Below are 14782 nucleotides of genomic sequence, written 5' to 3' on the forward strand. Positions count from 1 at the left end.
TTTTCAAAACCATGTGACTGACAATAGAATTAACACAAAGTTAACTACCAGACTGAAGAATATAAACCAGTCAATAGGCTTTTTTGGTAACACAATATTCACATTAAATGTTTGGCATAATCTAGACCAAATACTCTCAATCATGCTAATATTAGGAACAGATGTTGACAATTTATATATACTCCATAATCTTAGAAGAACCACCAAAAGCTGAGAGGATCAATGAAATAGTTAAGAAATTAGAATGAACAGAGAGGAAAAGTAGTATTCTCTCTTTACCTTATATACTTGACTCAGCACAGGTGATAAAACCCCTCAGAAATGAAAACATGCTAGAGTTCAATCTAAACCAGAAAAACATTTAACCGAGAAGGCCTGAATAGAAAATATACATAATTCATCTTTACCTTAAAAACATGCTTCAAGTATTTTAGCAACTTTTTAAAAGGTCTAAAGTAATCATTAGGCATTTCTCTGGATTCACATATTTAAATAATGAAAATTGCCTTCTACCTAGCTTTTAGTGAAATGCAGTGAACCCTACACGTACAGGGGGCTTCCCAGGTTCCCAGTTGGTGAAGAATCTGCTTGCCAATACGGGACACACAAGAGATGTGGGCTCGATCCCTGGGTGGAGAAGATCCCCTCAAGAAGGAAACGACAATCCACTCCAGCATTCTTGCTTGGAAAATTTCATGGACAGAGGAGCCTGGTGGGCTGCAGGCAATCGGGTCACAATGAGCCGGACATGGCTGACCATACATGCACTCTACATGCAGGTACAAAAGGTGCCCTAAATGTTCACTATGGAATAGTCATTAGTCAATACTGATTCTAAATCCCATTCAGTAGCATACATTCTCATTTTGGTATCCAGTTCCAGGTCTCAAGAATACGCAAACCCTCAAAGCCCTTGGCTGCACCTTGACAATTAAAAGAATCAGGTAAGAGACTAATTTTTTTATCCAGAAGGCAGAAAGTCCAGAGGAAGAGAACAAGTCAAAGATTTCCTAACAATTTTTGCTATTTTAAGCACTTCTTTGCATGTAAAATTCCCTAAAAAACCTGTGATATTAAAATAACTCTGAGATTAACAAGCGACTTTATACTCCTGTTATTGGATGTTAGAGAAGTTATTCACTTGGCTCATTTCTGAATTAACTCTTACATGATTTCCCTGTTCATATCCCCTCTTTAGGACTTACATGAATGTCCTAAACTTACCTTTAGTGCATTTTCTAAGGTGGCAACAAAATACAGATGCTTAAATTTCAATCTAACAAATTCTCTATAAGGGTTTCAAAATGAGAAATCTTATGAAAAGTGCCAAAATAAAACCCTACATTCTAAACATATCAAAACATTCTTTTGCTTTTAAATTCCTGAGCGTCAGATGATTAACAAGATATTGTGTAAAGTTTCATAAGTACTAGAAAATCTGAGATTTAGCAAATATGATCTTTTTATAAGAGTTTCATAGCCCGTACACATCTGTCACACAGAAACACACAAAGGTCCAAAGAGTTAATTATACATAAGTGCTTCAGGAGAGTATTGCTTTCACGTCATTCACATTATTAAGGTACACAAATTCACTTTTTACTATAGGAAAAAAAGTCACATTATTTTCTGAAACTCACAAATTTCAAGCTATTACTGAACCTTCCTTCACCAACTCTTGTGAGGTAACTCAAAAGATATTCTGATGGTGGTAGAGGAAAGATGATAGCAAAGAAGAGGAGAAAACAGAAAATTGTGGTTTAATTAAAAAGCAGAGTCATCCAGAATTAACAAGCAATTAACAAGGAATTGGGGAATTCCTATGAGAATAAGAGGGGCAAGGGGAGCTACAAAAAAAGGTCTCAAAGTCTCTGAGCAGGGTAAATGGTGGAGTGTACCAAAAGATAAATGCAACACATGGAAACACACTGTTCAGAGGGAAAGGGGTAAAATAAGGTCCTGGGAAAGAGAAGTTATTAAAATGTTAAAGACTGGGGCACGGGCAGCGTTTTTGTTTTTGCTGGAAAGCTAAAGGCCAGGAAAGGGGTGCATTGCCAGGTAACTATTCAGAAAAGAAAGCACCGATTAATGAGGTAGGGGCCAGGAATAAACAATGGGGGAGGGGAGGGCTGGCTCGTTACCTTGACGGTGGAAGCTGGTCAGAGCTCCGCGGCTGCTCGGGCGGGTGGGCAGACCCTCTCCTGCCGTGGCTCGCCCCCCAGCCAGCTCACACCTGGAAATCAGAGACCCGTGAGCGGGGCAGAGCCCCGGGGCCGGGACGGAGGGGGCCCCGGGGCAGAGAGCGGGGCGGGCCGGCAGGAAGCGGCAGGCTTCCCCTCCGTCCCGGGCCGGCCCCTTCCCCTCAGAGGGGTAACCGACTTTTACCTGTCTCCTCAGCTGCTGCCTCCCTTCCTTCTTCCAGCCGCCTCCACACTCACCAACTTCTCCATTGAGGAAACAGCCCGGGCAGGGCCGGACCCGGCTGTCCCTACTCCTCCGCGGCGCCTCCCGGCCCCAGCCTGCCAGCATCCAGACGGCCCGGCCGGGCGGAGGCGGCGGCGGTGGCCGCCGGGCGGCCTGGGGCAGGGGTGCAGGGAAGAAGTCCCGGCGCGGGCGGGGGGCAGCCCCGGTCCGAGCGCTCTGGGCAGGGGGCTGCCGCGCTCCTGGACGGGGGCGCCCGGCCACTGAGGGGCCCGGGAGGGCTCGGGGCGGCGAGGGCCGGGCTCTCACGGAGCCCGGAGTGCCGGCCGCCGGGGCGCCAGGCAGGGGGCTTTCGGGATGCACTTTGCACCGGGCCACCCCCGCCCCCTCCCTCCAGCACTTTGGGGTCACTGGGATGGGACCAAGCTCGCAGCAGCCAATCAGCGGCCGCACTGGAGCCGGAGCCTGGAGCCGTAAACCAGGTCTGAGGTGGGTGGGGGGTGGGGGGTGGGGGCGACTTGGTTGGTTGGTTGCTTCCTTCTCTCCTCCTTACCCCAGCAGCCCCCACCCCTTTGCCTGCCGTAAAGAGGCCTGCGTGTTCGCGACAGTTAGAGGAGGCGTGCCGAGCGAGGCTAGGAGTCGCCTCTGATTGGCCACATTCACTCCCTCCCCACGTCGTGGCTCCCAACGCTCCGCCCCTGGCGGAGGGACTCCACGCGGTTGCTAAGAGACACTACACGCCGAACAGGACGTCTGCGCATGCGGGAGGGGGCAGCGCGTTGTACTTTCTGTGAACTACGGTGGCCCGGAAGGGGCGGTGCTTGCTCGAAAGGCAACGCGGAGGTGGCGTGGCTTGGGGCAGATCCCCAGCAAGTAACTGGGAAAGGTCGCTACGCTCGGCGACTGGGGAAGCGGCTGTGCGGACGTTGAGAGGCTGTTCCGGGGCTTAAGACTGAGGAGGTGTCAGTCCCCAGGAAGCGAGGGGAGGCGCTCCTCGTCCCGCCGCCCTCGTCCCGCCGTACTTTTCGGACGCGAGCGCCGGCTCCTAGGCAGGCTCCGCTCCAAGGCCTGAGGCTCCGTTAGCTCCCAGCTGGGCGCGCCTCGCTTCGCGCGGAAGACGACACTGTGGCTTGGCGGTGACGCTTCAGGGGCTTTCCTGCGAAGACAGCGGCCCTTGAGAATTCCGGCGAATGAAAGGGGAAAGAGTGGAAAATGTGGGAGATGGCCATGTTTATTAAGTGCGTTTTTCACTTACCAGGTATTTATCCTAAGCTGGTCAGTGTCCTTGCCGTCAGGGAGACAACAGCGAACAAGATATATGTAATCCTTTGCCCTCGAGGAGCTTTCGCTTTAGCAAAGAGACTGACAGACACGAAATTATTTATCAGATAAGGATGGGGTCGAGCTTGGCTTGGACGTGATGGCTCTTTTAGCTAGGAAGGGTCTCTGAGGAAGTGATATTTGACTCGCCATCTGAGTGAGGAAGACTCAGCCATGCCAAGATCTGAGTTGGGGGAGGGGGGCGGATTTTGCAGGCAGAGACATCAAAGTGCAAAGTCTCTGACGCTGGAATAATCTGTGCCGTTGCTAGGAACTGCAGGAAAGAAGGCCAGCTAGTCAAGCAAGGAAATTGATCATGAAGTTGGTTGTGGGAGTGGACGGTGTGCGACAGCCTGCAGATCTTGCAGGACCTTGTAGCAGGTGGTCGGGAAGATCTATTTATGTTTTGAAAAGATCACTGGCTGCTCAGTGGAGAATACTGTAGCTGAGAGTGAGGTTACTGCAGATGTGAAAGACTGTTGTGGTAGTTCAGGCAACAATTGACATTATTTTAAACTTACTCAGCCAGTACAGCAGACGTTTGGCTACCACGAGTGTCCTCAAGAAAAGCCTATCTAATTTTTTAAAAAAGTATGTATTTCAACATATCAACTACTTTTATGTAATAAAATACATTAAGATGTTTTGTGGCAGATGGGGGTCACTGCAAACATTTCGAATTGCTATCCTGGTATTTTATTGTACATTATTATTCATTTATCAAGAATATTCATTGTGCTGCCTTCTACATAAGCTGTTTATTGGCTTAGGTAGGCAAACTGGGCTCAGGTCTACCCAGGGAAGCTCATAGTCAAGTGTGGGGAAACCAAATTAGAAAATTATTACAGACAATTCAGTGAGAGAAATACCATGTATAGGCTGAGGGAGCACTTGGCCAGGCCCTTTAATCCTGACTTGGATATGTGATAGGCTCCCCAAGACTGGAGGTTTTCTCTTTGAAGGTTGAGAGTGGGAGGGGAAAGGCTGAGTATGATTTTAGGGAGAATGGGCCAAGAAAAGTCATCCTTAAAGTGCGCAGAATTTCTGAGGCCCTCAGAGAAAACCTGGAGCTAACTTTGTGGGGCACAGACATAAGAAGACCCCAAGAGTCAGATCTTGAAGGGCATGCCAAGCTATGTTCAGGGAGTTGTACTTTATCTGAATCAAAGTGGAGAAGTTTTTCAGAAGGAAGTGCATGTCGGATGGGCCAGGATATAATCACTTGGCAAGGCCTCTGTTGTGGTTCTCCCGGGTAGGAGTGGTGTACAGTCACAGTGGCAGGAAGGATGGAAAGAAGTGAAGTGAGGGAGGGTCTGGGAGGATAGCCAGGTTTCTTGCTTGGGTGACTAGGAGATACAGGTGCCATATACTGAGATAGCAACTTTGAGAGACCATAGAGTGAGTTGAGTTTGTGCTTAAGGTGCTGTGGAAATTCCAAGTGGAGCTGTCCACTGGCGTTTAGATATTTGAGAGTGGACCCCAGAAGAGAGCTAAACCTAATTGTGTTTTCTGGAGTTGTTAGCGTAAAGATATTAATTGAAGACATTGAGAAACTGTGAAACATTAAAGAGACTACAATCTGTTGTATTCATGGGTTCTGCTTCTGTGGATTCAGTCAACCTCCATTCAAAAATATTTGTAACAAGAAAAAAGTCCAGGAAGTTCCAAAAAGCAAAACTTCAACTTGCCACCAACTTAGAAACTATTTACATAGCATTTACATTGTATAAGATATTCTAAGTAAGCCAGAGATGATTTAAAGTATAGGGGAGGATGTGCATTGTTGTTACTGTTATTGTTCAGTCGCTAAGTTGTGTCCAATTCTTTGCAACCCGGTGGACTGCAGCACCCCAGGCTTTTATGTCCTTCACTATCTCTGAGAGTTTGCTCAAATACATGTCCATTGGGTCAGTGATGCTATCTAGGCATCTCGTGCTCTGCCTCCCTCTTCTTTTGCCTTCAGTCTTTCCCAGCATCAGGATCTTTTCCAGTGAGTCAGCTCTTTGCATCAAGTAGCCAAAGTATTGGAGCTTTAGCTTCAGCATCAATCCTTCCAATGAATATTCAGGACTGATTTCCTTTAAGATTGACTGGTTTGGTCTCCTTGCAGTCCAAGGGACTCTCAAGAGTCTTCTCCAACACCACAGTTCAAAAGCATCAATTCTTTGAAGCTCAGCCTTTATGGTCCAGTTCTCACATCCATACATGACCACTGGAAAAATCATAGCTTTGACTAGATAGACCTTTGTTGGCAAAGTGACGTCTCAGCATTTTAATACTTTGTCTAGGTTTATCATAGCTTTTCTTCCATGGAGCAAGCATCTTTTATATTCATGCCTGCAGTCGCCATCTGCAGTGATTTTGGAGCCCAAGAAAATAAAGTCTGTCACTGCTTCCACTTTTTCCCTTTCTATTTGCCATGAAGTGATGGAACTGCATGCCATGATCTTAGTTTTTTCAGAGTTGAGTTTTAAACCAGATTTTCACTCTCCTCTTTCACCCTCACCAAGAGACTCCTTAATTCCTGTTCACTTTCTGCCATTAGAGTGGTGTCATCTGCATATCCAAGGTTGTTGATATTTCCCTTAGCAATCTTGATTGCAGCCTGTGCTTCATCCATCCTAGCATTTTGAATGATGTGCTCTGCATATAAGTTAAATAAGCAGAATGACAATATACAGCCTTGACATACTCCTTTCCACAGTTTTGAACCAGTCTGTTGTTTCCTGTCCAGTTCTAAGTGTTGCTTCTTGACCTGCATACAAGTTTCTAAGGAGACAGGTGAGATGGTCTGGTATTCCCATCTGTTTAAGAATTTTCCACAGTCAGAAGCTTTTGAGTAGTCAGTGAAGTAGAAGTAGGTGTTTTTCTGGAATTCCCTTGCTTTCTCTCTGATCTAACCACTGTTGGATGTGCCTGGGTTATTTATATGCAAACAAGGGACTTAAGCATCTACTGATTTTGGTACCCCTGAGGGGTCCTAGGACCAGTTTCTACCCAGAAAAGATTGTAGGAGAAGAACTATCTGAGAAGGACTCTCCAGAGAGGGAGAAAGGCCTCCAAAAGAAACTGACTTGTCAGGAATTAGTGTGTGTGTGTTGTTGTTCAGTTGCTAAGTCATGTTCAACTCTTTGCAACGACATGGATATAGAAAAGGGCAAAGTTTTTTATTTATTTATTGTTTTAGCTGCACCATATGCCACGTAGGATCTTAGTTCCTAGACCAGAAATCAAACTTATGCCCCCTTCAGTGGAAACTTGGACTCTTAACTGCTGAACCACCAGAGAATCCCAAGGCAAAATATTTTTTAATGGAGGACTACACAATTATTATCTGTGTGAACATGTGCCTATTTCTCCTTTAAAGAATATAGCCCTTTGGCCAGCAATTCTGCTGATGAAATTGTAAGCAGAAACTCCTTTTAGGAAAAACCCTTAAAGACTTGGCAGGGGGAGGAGAGTGAAAAGACATATTATAAATTGAGAATCATCATGCATGATAGAGAAGACACTGAAATAGTGTGGATCAGTGATTAATAGTCACAGTGGTAGCCCTAAAGACTTCTTTCTCTTGTTCTGTGTCAGGCTTTTCAGAAAATACAAATTCTTGAAAGAACATTCTTACTAAACATTTGCTTAAATTAGAAAAAAAGTAGAAGTTTTATACTACTAAGAGCCAGGCTGCAAATTATACAGGATAAGTTTTTTAAAACTTCTGTTTTTTTTAACCAAACCCACCCAGGAAGTATAGTATCTAACTGTATATTCAAAGAAATATGTGCAGGACTGCAAGCAGTTTCCAAAGGGATTTCAACAGGTGCGTGGAACAATGGTACTCTACTTGGAGATTACTCTTCCTAAAAAAACTACTTTGAAGGCTACTACATATTTTTGTGTGTATAATTTCCAATTAAAAAAATTAATTTCTCTAGAAACCAGTTATATTCAGACATATTAAGTGGTATGATACATTAGCAACTTCTGATCTTTCAATTCTCTTATGATTTCTTCCTGATTTATTATAAAAACAAATAACATCACAGAAAGTTTGGACAACAGCTTATAATACCTAAACTTCAATACAACTGCCAACTTTATTTTTGCATGCTCCTTTTTTGTCTTCAGACACTTTCAACAATACATGTGCCCTGAGGGATGCCATGGCAGTCCGGGGGTTTGGACTACACATTCTCTAGTCAGAGAACTAAAATCCCATGATCCATATGGCATGGCCAAAAAAAGAGAAAAAAACCAACTTGTGTTATGAGTTTCTAGACTATCTGTACATTTTGCCTAAATAATTGCTGCCTCCATCTTGGAAAGTCAGATTGCTACCTGACATCCGCTAGCACTCTTGGGTTCTGGAATTGCATAGAGGCTTTACGAATTATCTGGGCCAATGATTTTCAGGTTTCTTAGCAATGGGACTCCAGTGAAAAAAAAAAACTCTGTTGACAGTGGTATTTTGCTAGTATGAATGTAAATTATATATAAAGTTCAGTTTTATAAAGTTTACTGACTACAGAATCAGGCAGTTTCAAATTCCAAAAAGAATAAAATAAATGAATAAATCTGTGAAGTTGTGGAGGACGTGTTCAGTCTCACAGCATCATCAGCCCCATGCAGTTCAGTTTGTTGCTAAATATTGCTTCAACCAAGACATGAAGGTCTCCGAGCTTCTTAACAGAAGTTTGTATATGAGTTGTGTCCTAACTTTTCCTAGCTTTTCCTTTTCTCTGGTCACTTATTTTTCACTTGAAATCCTTTGTTCAGGTTGCAACAGTTTGCAAGACTACTGAGAGATAATTCTATCACAACCAGGGAACATGGCATACCATGCTTCATAGAACGTGCTACTGAATAATTCTAAATTGATTTATTGTGTTGGTGATCTCAAATTTGATTATTCTTAAACTGTAACTTTTCATTGATTTAGCAGTTTAAATTGCATAATATTTTTAGCAAATTAAACTTGATTAGATTTCACCAGACATACTGTACTTTGCATCCAATTAGGTGATATCGAATTCACACAAATGGAAACACTAATTTTGCAACAGATAAATGAAGTAATTCCAGATCAGCGTTTATGATGTTTTAGTTCATAAAACCCTGCTGTGCTTAGTCGCTCAGTCACTCAGTTGTGTTCGACTCTTTGCAGCCCTTCAAGCCCACTAGGCCAGGCTCCTCTGGCCATGGGGATTCTCCAGGCAAGAACACTGGAGTGGGTTGCCATGCCTTCCTCCAGGGGGTTTCCCAACCCAGGAATCAAACCACAGTCTCCTGCATTGCAGGCAGATTCTTTACCAGCTGAGGTACTAGGGAAGCCCCCATAAAACCCTGACTCAGTCTTAATTGAGTTTCTACCCGATATAGAGGAGTACTTGATCATTGGAAAAATGTTCAAGCCCCACTGCAGCAACTCTGACTTACTTGGTACCCAGGGCTCAGGCATTTTTTCCTAGTGCTCCAGTGAGTTCACTGTGTGACTGAAGTCAAGAATCACTGCCCGGAAGACTGTGTCTCAGCCCTTAAATTCAGCGGTATTGATAATACAGAGAGAGCACGCTATGCTGTGAATGACAGCAGATACCGTTTCTGTGACTGCGGGGAAATTGAGACCTACATGTTAATACGGCCACCAGACAGCCTATCATCTGCCTTTCACCACAACTTTGTTCAGCGGTACCTGGCAGGAAAGGGGGAAGGGGCTGGATATAGAAATTCCTCTTTATAGACTTTGACCTTACAGTCCCAACAAAAAAAGTGCTGAAAGGAAGGAAGCTAACTACTGGCTCTCGAGCTTCCTTATAGGCCTGATCAGACTGTTTTCCCCTTCAGGGTAGTCTTAATTCGCCCTTTACTGTGACTCAACGTGTGCAGCTCCAACACATTGAGCACACTGTTAGGTAACACAAGATAGAATGAGCTCACAACTCAAGCCCTACCATGGATAGTACTGCTATGGATAACATTTATTTTTTGACATGAAAGTTTTATTGTATTTTAAGTTAAAAGTTACACAGCAGTTAAAAGTTTTTTTGAGATCAAAACAGTACTAAAATGAACTTAGTACCCGATTTTAGGATTATTTCAGACATACATATTACTAATGAACGCCAAATGAATGAAGTTAATAGATCTCTGAGAACTTGACTGAAACAATATTCAGCCATCAAAACATTCAATAAATATTTAATGCCTACTGTGTACCTGGCATTTTGCTAGGAGCTGGGGAAGAAGTGTTGAACCAGACTCCTCTTTAAAGCAGGAGTCTTAGAAATCACTGCATGGATCATTTAAAGTCCAGTTGTGACATATTCTGTAAGACGACAGTGATTCTAGAAGACTGAGGCTAGGTATCAGGAGGACCTAAGCTTGCTGGAGAAAGTCATTATATTTGAAGCTGAGCTATGCTTAGTCACGAAGTTGTGTCCGACTCTTTTTGACCCCATGGACTGTAGCCCACCAGGCTCCTCTGTCCGTGGGATTCTCCAGGCAAGAATATTGGAGTGGGTTGCCATGCCCTTCTCCAGGGGATCTTCCCAGTCCAGGGATCGAACCCAGGTCTCCTGCATTGCAGGTGGAGTCTTTAGCATCTGAACCACCAGGGAAGCCCAAGAATACTGGAGTGGGTAGCCTATCCCTTCTCCAGGGAATCTTCCCAACCGAGGAATCAAACTGGGTCTCCTGCATTGCAGGTAGATTCTTTACCAGCTGAGCTAGTAGGGAAGCCCATATTAGTTTCAGGTGAGCAACATAATGATTCAATATTTGTATATACTGTAAAATGATCATCACAATAAGTCTAGTTAATATGCATATCCTCATATAGGTTTTGTGTGTGTGTGATGAGAACTTTTAAGCGATGGGAACGATGTACAATACTGTATTGTTAACTATAGTCACTGTACTGTACATTACATCCCATGACTATTTTTGACCCCCTTCACCTGTTTTGACCACCCCACCCCCTGTTACTGGCAAACACCAGTCTCTTTTCTGTACCTATGAATTTGTTGTTGTTTTTATATGTGTGTGTGCTCAGTCTTTTTCAACTCTTCGCAACCCTATGGACTGTAGCCTGCGTGGCCCCTCTGTCTATGGAATTTTCCAGGCAAGAATACTAGAGTGGGTTGCCATTTCCTACTCCAGGGGATTCCCAGCTCAGGGATCCAACCCACTTTTCTTGATTTCCTGCATTGGCAGGAGGATTCTTTACCACTAGCACCACCGGGGAACTTTATTTATTTATTTATTTTATTTTTTTAGATTCCACATGTCAAAGAGATCATATGGTATTTTCTCTTTATCTGACTTATTTCACTTAGCATACTACCCTCAAGGTCCATACACGTTGTCACAAGTGACAAGATTTCATCTTTTTTTTATTTTAATGACTGAACAATAATATCTATCTATAGATAAGTCACATTTTCTTTATCCATTCATCTGTTTAATAGACACTCAGGTTGCTTCCATATCTTGGCTATTGTGAATAATGTTGCATTGAACATAGGGGAGTATGTATCTTTTCAAGTTTGTGTTTTTATTTCCATTGGATAAATAGCCAGAAGTGAAACTGCTGTTTCATTTAATAGTTCTAGTTTTAGTTTTTTTGAGGCCTTCCATACTGGTTTCTGTAGAGACTGCACTCACTTATATTCCTACCAGCAGTGCACAAAGGTTCCATTTTCTCCACATCCTCACCGAGACTTGTTATTTCTTGTCTTTTTGATAAACAGCCGATCTAATAGGTATGAGGTAATATCTCATTGTGGTTTTGACTTGCATTTCCCTGATGACTAATGATGTTGAGCATCTTTTAGTATTACCAGTTGACCATCTGTATGTCTTTGGAAAAATGTCCGTTCAGATCCTCTGCCCATTTTTTAATCAGCTTTTTGTTTTTTGACATGGGAGGATTCTTTGCTACAGAATTTATGTGAATTCGTTATATGTTCTGGATATCAACCTCTCATCAGATATGTGGCTTTCAAATATTTTCTCCCATTTTGTGGGAGAAAATATTATCTTTGCATTTTACTGCTTGATTCCTTTGCTGTGCAGTTTATAGAAACTAAGTGTGTGTTGATGGATGAATGGATAAAGAAAATAACAAAAACACCAAGCTCATGGATGCAGAAAACAGATTGGTGTTTGTTAGAAATTGGAGGGGTGGGTGGAGGTGGAGGGCAAATGAGTGAAGGGGATCTGAAGTTACAAACAGTCAGTTATAAAATAAATAAGATGTGGAGCTGTAATGTACAGCAGAGGTCCCCAACGCCTGGGCCAGGAGCCGTTATTGTCATCAGTCCATGGTCTGTTAGGAACCAGGCTGCATTGCAAGAGGCAAGCAGGGAAGCTTCCTCTGTCTTCCATCTGTATTTGCAGCCACTCCTCATTTCTCGCATTGCCACTCATCTCCACCTCCTGTTAGATCACCTGTGGCTTTAGATGCTCACAGAGCAAACCCTACTGTGAATTGAGCGTGCAAAGGATCTAGGTTGCACACTGCTTATGAGAGTCTTATGCCTAACAATCTGAGGTGGAGCTGAGGCGGTGATGCCTCCAACTGGGGAGGGGCTGCAAATACAGATTATCAGTAGCAGAGAGGTTTGACTGCACAGAGCCGTAATAAGTCAACTGCTTGCAGACTCATCAAAACCCAGCAGTGAGTGGCAAGTGACAATTTAAGTACATCTGGTGTTAGGCTTTCTAGTGGTAAGTGAGCTGATATACTTCAACTGTACAGCTGTATCTGGTGGCAGGATTTTAGTCAGAATCTGATACTTATTTTAGTCTGCGCATGGCCTGCCCGTTATTTTATTTACCACTTCTGTCTATGCCCTCTTTCCTACTCTACACACTTGTCTTAGTCACAGTTTTGGTAAGCCCACAAGCTAACCCTAGCCAACGTGAGTGAAAAACAAACATCACTGGAGAGTTCATTTGAAAAGAGGGAAAGATTCAATGATGAGACAGCAGAAAACTCTAAGACTGTCAGCAAAAAGAAAGCTGCATTTAAAAGAAACACTGAGTTCCACTTAAATTATGGGTTCATTGCATCAGGTGCTTCATATTCTCCAAGCTCACTTTGTATCATATGTGGAGACACTGGCTATCCAACGAAGCCATGAGACTGGAAAATGCTTTGCCACTTGGAGACCAAGCACTCTGTATTAAAAGACAAGTCTTTGGAGTTTTCCAAAAGAAAAAAGACATGAATACAAACAACAGAAGCAATTATTGAAGGCCACCACTTCATCAAATGTGTCTGCACTGAGAGCATCATTCTTAGTGGCTGACAACATCGCTAAAGCTAAGAATCCCTTTCCTGTTGGTGAAGAGATGATCTTGCCCGCCGTTTAAGGACATTGTCCTGAACTTTTAGGAGAGGCTTCAGTTCAAAAAGTCTTCCCTGGTGGCTCAGAGGTTAAAGCGTCTGCCTCCAATGCGGGAGACCTGGGTTCGATCCCTGGGTCGGGAAGATCCCCTGGAGAAGGAAATGGCAACCCACTCCAGTATTCTTGCCTGGAGAATCCCATGGACAGAGGAGCCTGGTAGGTTACAGTCCACGGGGTTGCAAACTGAGCGACTTCACGTTTCACTTTCACTTCAAAAGGTGGCACATGTTCCTCTTTTGACTAACACCGTAACTAGATGAACTGATGAAACAGCAGAGGATCCTGAGGCACAATTATTAGGGAGGATTAACGAGTCGCCATGGCATGTAATCCATGTTGACAAGTCTACCAGCATTGACAACAAGGCAACAAAGCTTGTCTTCATGCCATATTTTCAGGAGGGTGTGCATAACAAAATGTTATGTGCACTTTTGTTGCCAGCCAACACCACAGCTGCAGAACTATTCCTGTCATTAAATGACTACATATCGGGGAAACTGAATTGGTCATTTTGTGTCAGTATGTGCCCGGATGGCGTGGCTGCCGTGACTGGACGACTGTTTGGCTTCACTAATCAGGTCAAAGAGGTCGCCTCTGACTGTGAGTCTTCACACAGTGTCATCCATAGAGAAATGCTGGCTAGCCAAAAAATGCCACCTGAGCTTAACATGTTTTGTAGGATGTGATTAAAATTGTTAATCACATTAAAGTACATGCCCTTAACTCACATCTGTTCACATAGCCATGTGAGGAGATGGACACAGAGCTTATATGTCTTCTCTTATACACAGATAGTTTTCTAAAGTTAGATGACTGGCCAGAGTTTTTGAGTTACGAGAGCTGCTCCAGAGATTTATTTTAGAAAAACAGTCACCACTGGCAACACATTTCAGTGACACAGAATGGATTGCAAACCTTGCTTACTTGTGTGACATAGTCAACCTGCTCAGTGAACTCAATTGGTCACTATAGGGAAAAGGACCAGTGTGTTCAAGTTGGCAGAAAAAGTGGCTGCATTCAAAGCCAAACTGGAATTATGGGTCGATGAGTGAAAAAACATTGGGGTTTTTGACATATTTCAAACATTAGCAGAGATTTTGGAAAGGAACTAAGTCAGGGTCTTCTTTCTCCCAGCTGGTGCATGATCACCTGTGTCAGCTTTCAAAAGAGTCAGCATTACTTCCCAACCACAAAAGACCTCTGAGCTGGAAAGGAATGGATCCATGACCCATTTGTGAATAAGCCAGGTGAATCGACTTTGTGCAAGTAGAGGATCAACTAACTGCTTGAGATCACAAATTACAGTGGCCTTAAAAGTATGTTTGAGACAACTTCAGATCTCCATGTGTTCTGGATTAAACTCAAGGCAGAATATCCTGAAATTGCCACAGAAGCACTAAAAAGCCTGCTTCTGTTTCCAACATCCTCTCTTTGTGAAGCGGTGTTTTCTGCAATGATGGCAACCACGATGAGATTATGGAGTAGGCTGGACATAAGCAGCACACTTCGGGCGTCACTGTCTCCCATCACCCCCAGGTGGGACTGTCAGTCGCAAGAAACCAAGCTCAGGTCTCCCGCTGATTCTACATTATGGTGGGTTGTGTAATTATTTCATTACATACCATGTAATAATA

At 43.6% G+C, this 14782-nt stretch overlaps 2 protein-coding genes across 8 annotated transcripts in view; one reads left to right on the forward strand and one right to left on the reverse strand.

The window, feature by feature from the left end:
• The window catches only part of ASB7 (ankyrin repeat and SOCS box containing 7), a 51270-nt gene extending 48362 nt beyond the window's left edge, over positions 1-2908 (reverse strand). For 3 of the 4 annotated variants that reach the window (XM_043489397.1, XM_043489398.1, XM_043489399.1), the window contains exons 1-2: positions 2386-2906; positions 2142-2233 (exon numbers count right to left, since the gene is read on the reverse strand). The gene's annotated coding sequence lies outside the window, so the exon portion shown is untranslated. Of the gene's footprint in view, positions 1-2141; positions 2234-2385 lie in introns of all 4 variants that reach the window. The other variant, XM_043489400.1, reaches the window with a different exon arrangement.
• Positions 2909-3223: 315 nt separating this feature from the next.
• Positions 3224-14782, forward strand: part of LINS1 (lines homolog 1) — a 29355-nt gene continuing 17796 nt past the window's right edge. Inside the window, exons 1-2 of one of the 4 annotated variants that reach the window (XM_043489394.1) lie at positions 3224-3679; positions 6446-6522. The gene's annotated coding sequence lies outside the window, so the exon portion shown is untranslated. Of the gene's footprint in view, positions 3680-6445; positions 6523-14569; positions 14742-14782 lie in introns of those variants that run through there. The other 3 variants (XM_043489393.1, XM_043489392.1, XM_043489396.1) reach the window with 3 other exon arrangements.

This window comes from Cervus canadensis, chromosome 17, assembly GCF_019320065.1.
Source record: "Cervus canadensis isolate Bull #8, Minnesota chromosome 17, ASM1932006v1, whole genome shotgun sequence".
Taxonomy (NCBI): Eukaryota; Metazoa; Chordata; class Mammalia; order Artiodactyla; family Cervidae; genus Cervus; species Cervus canadensis.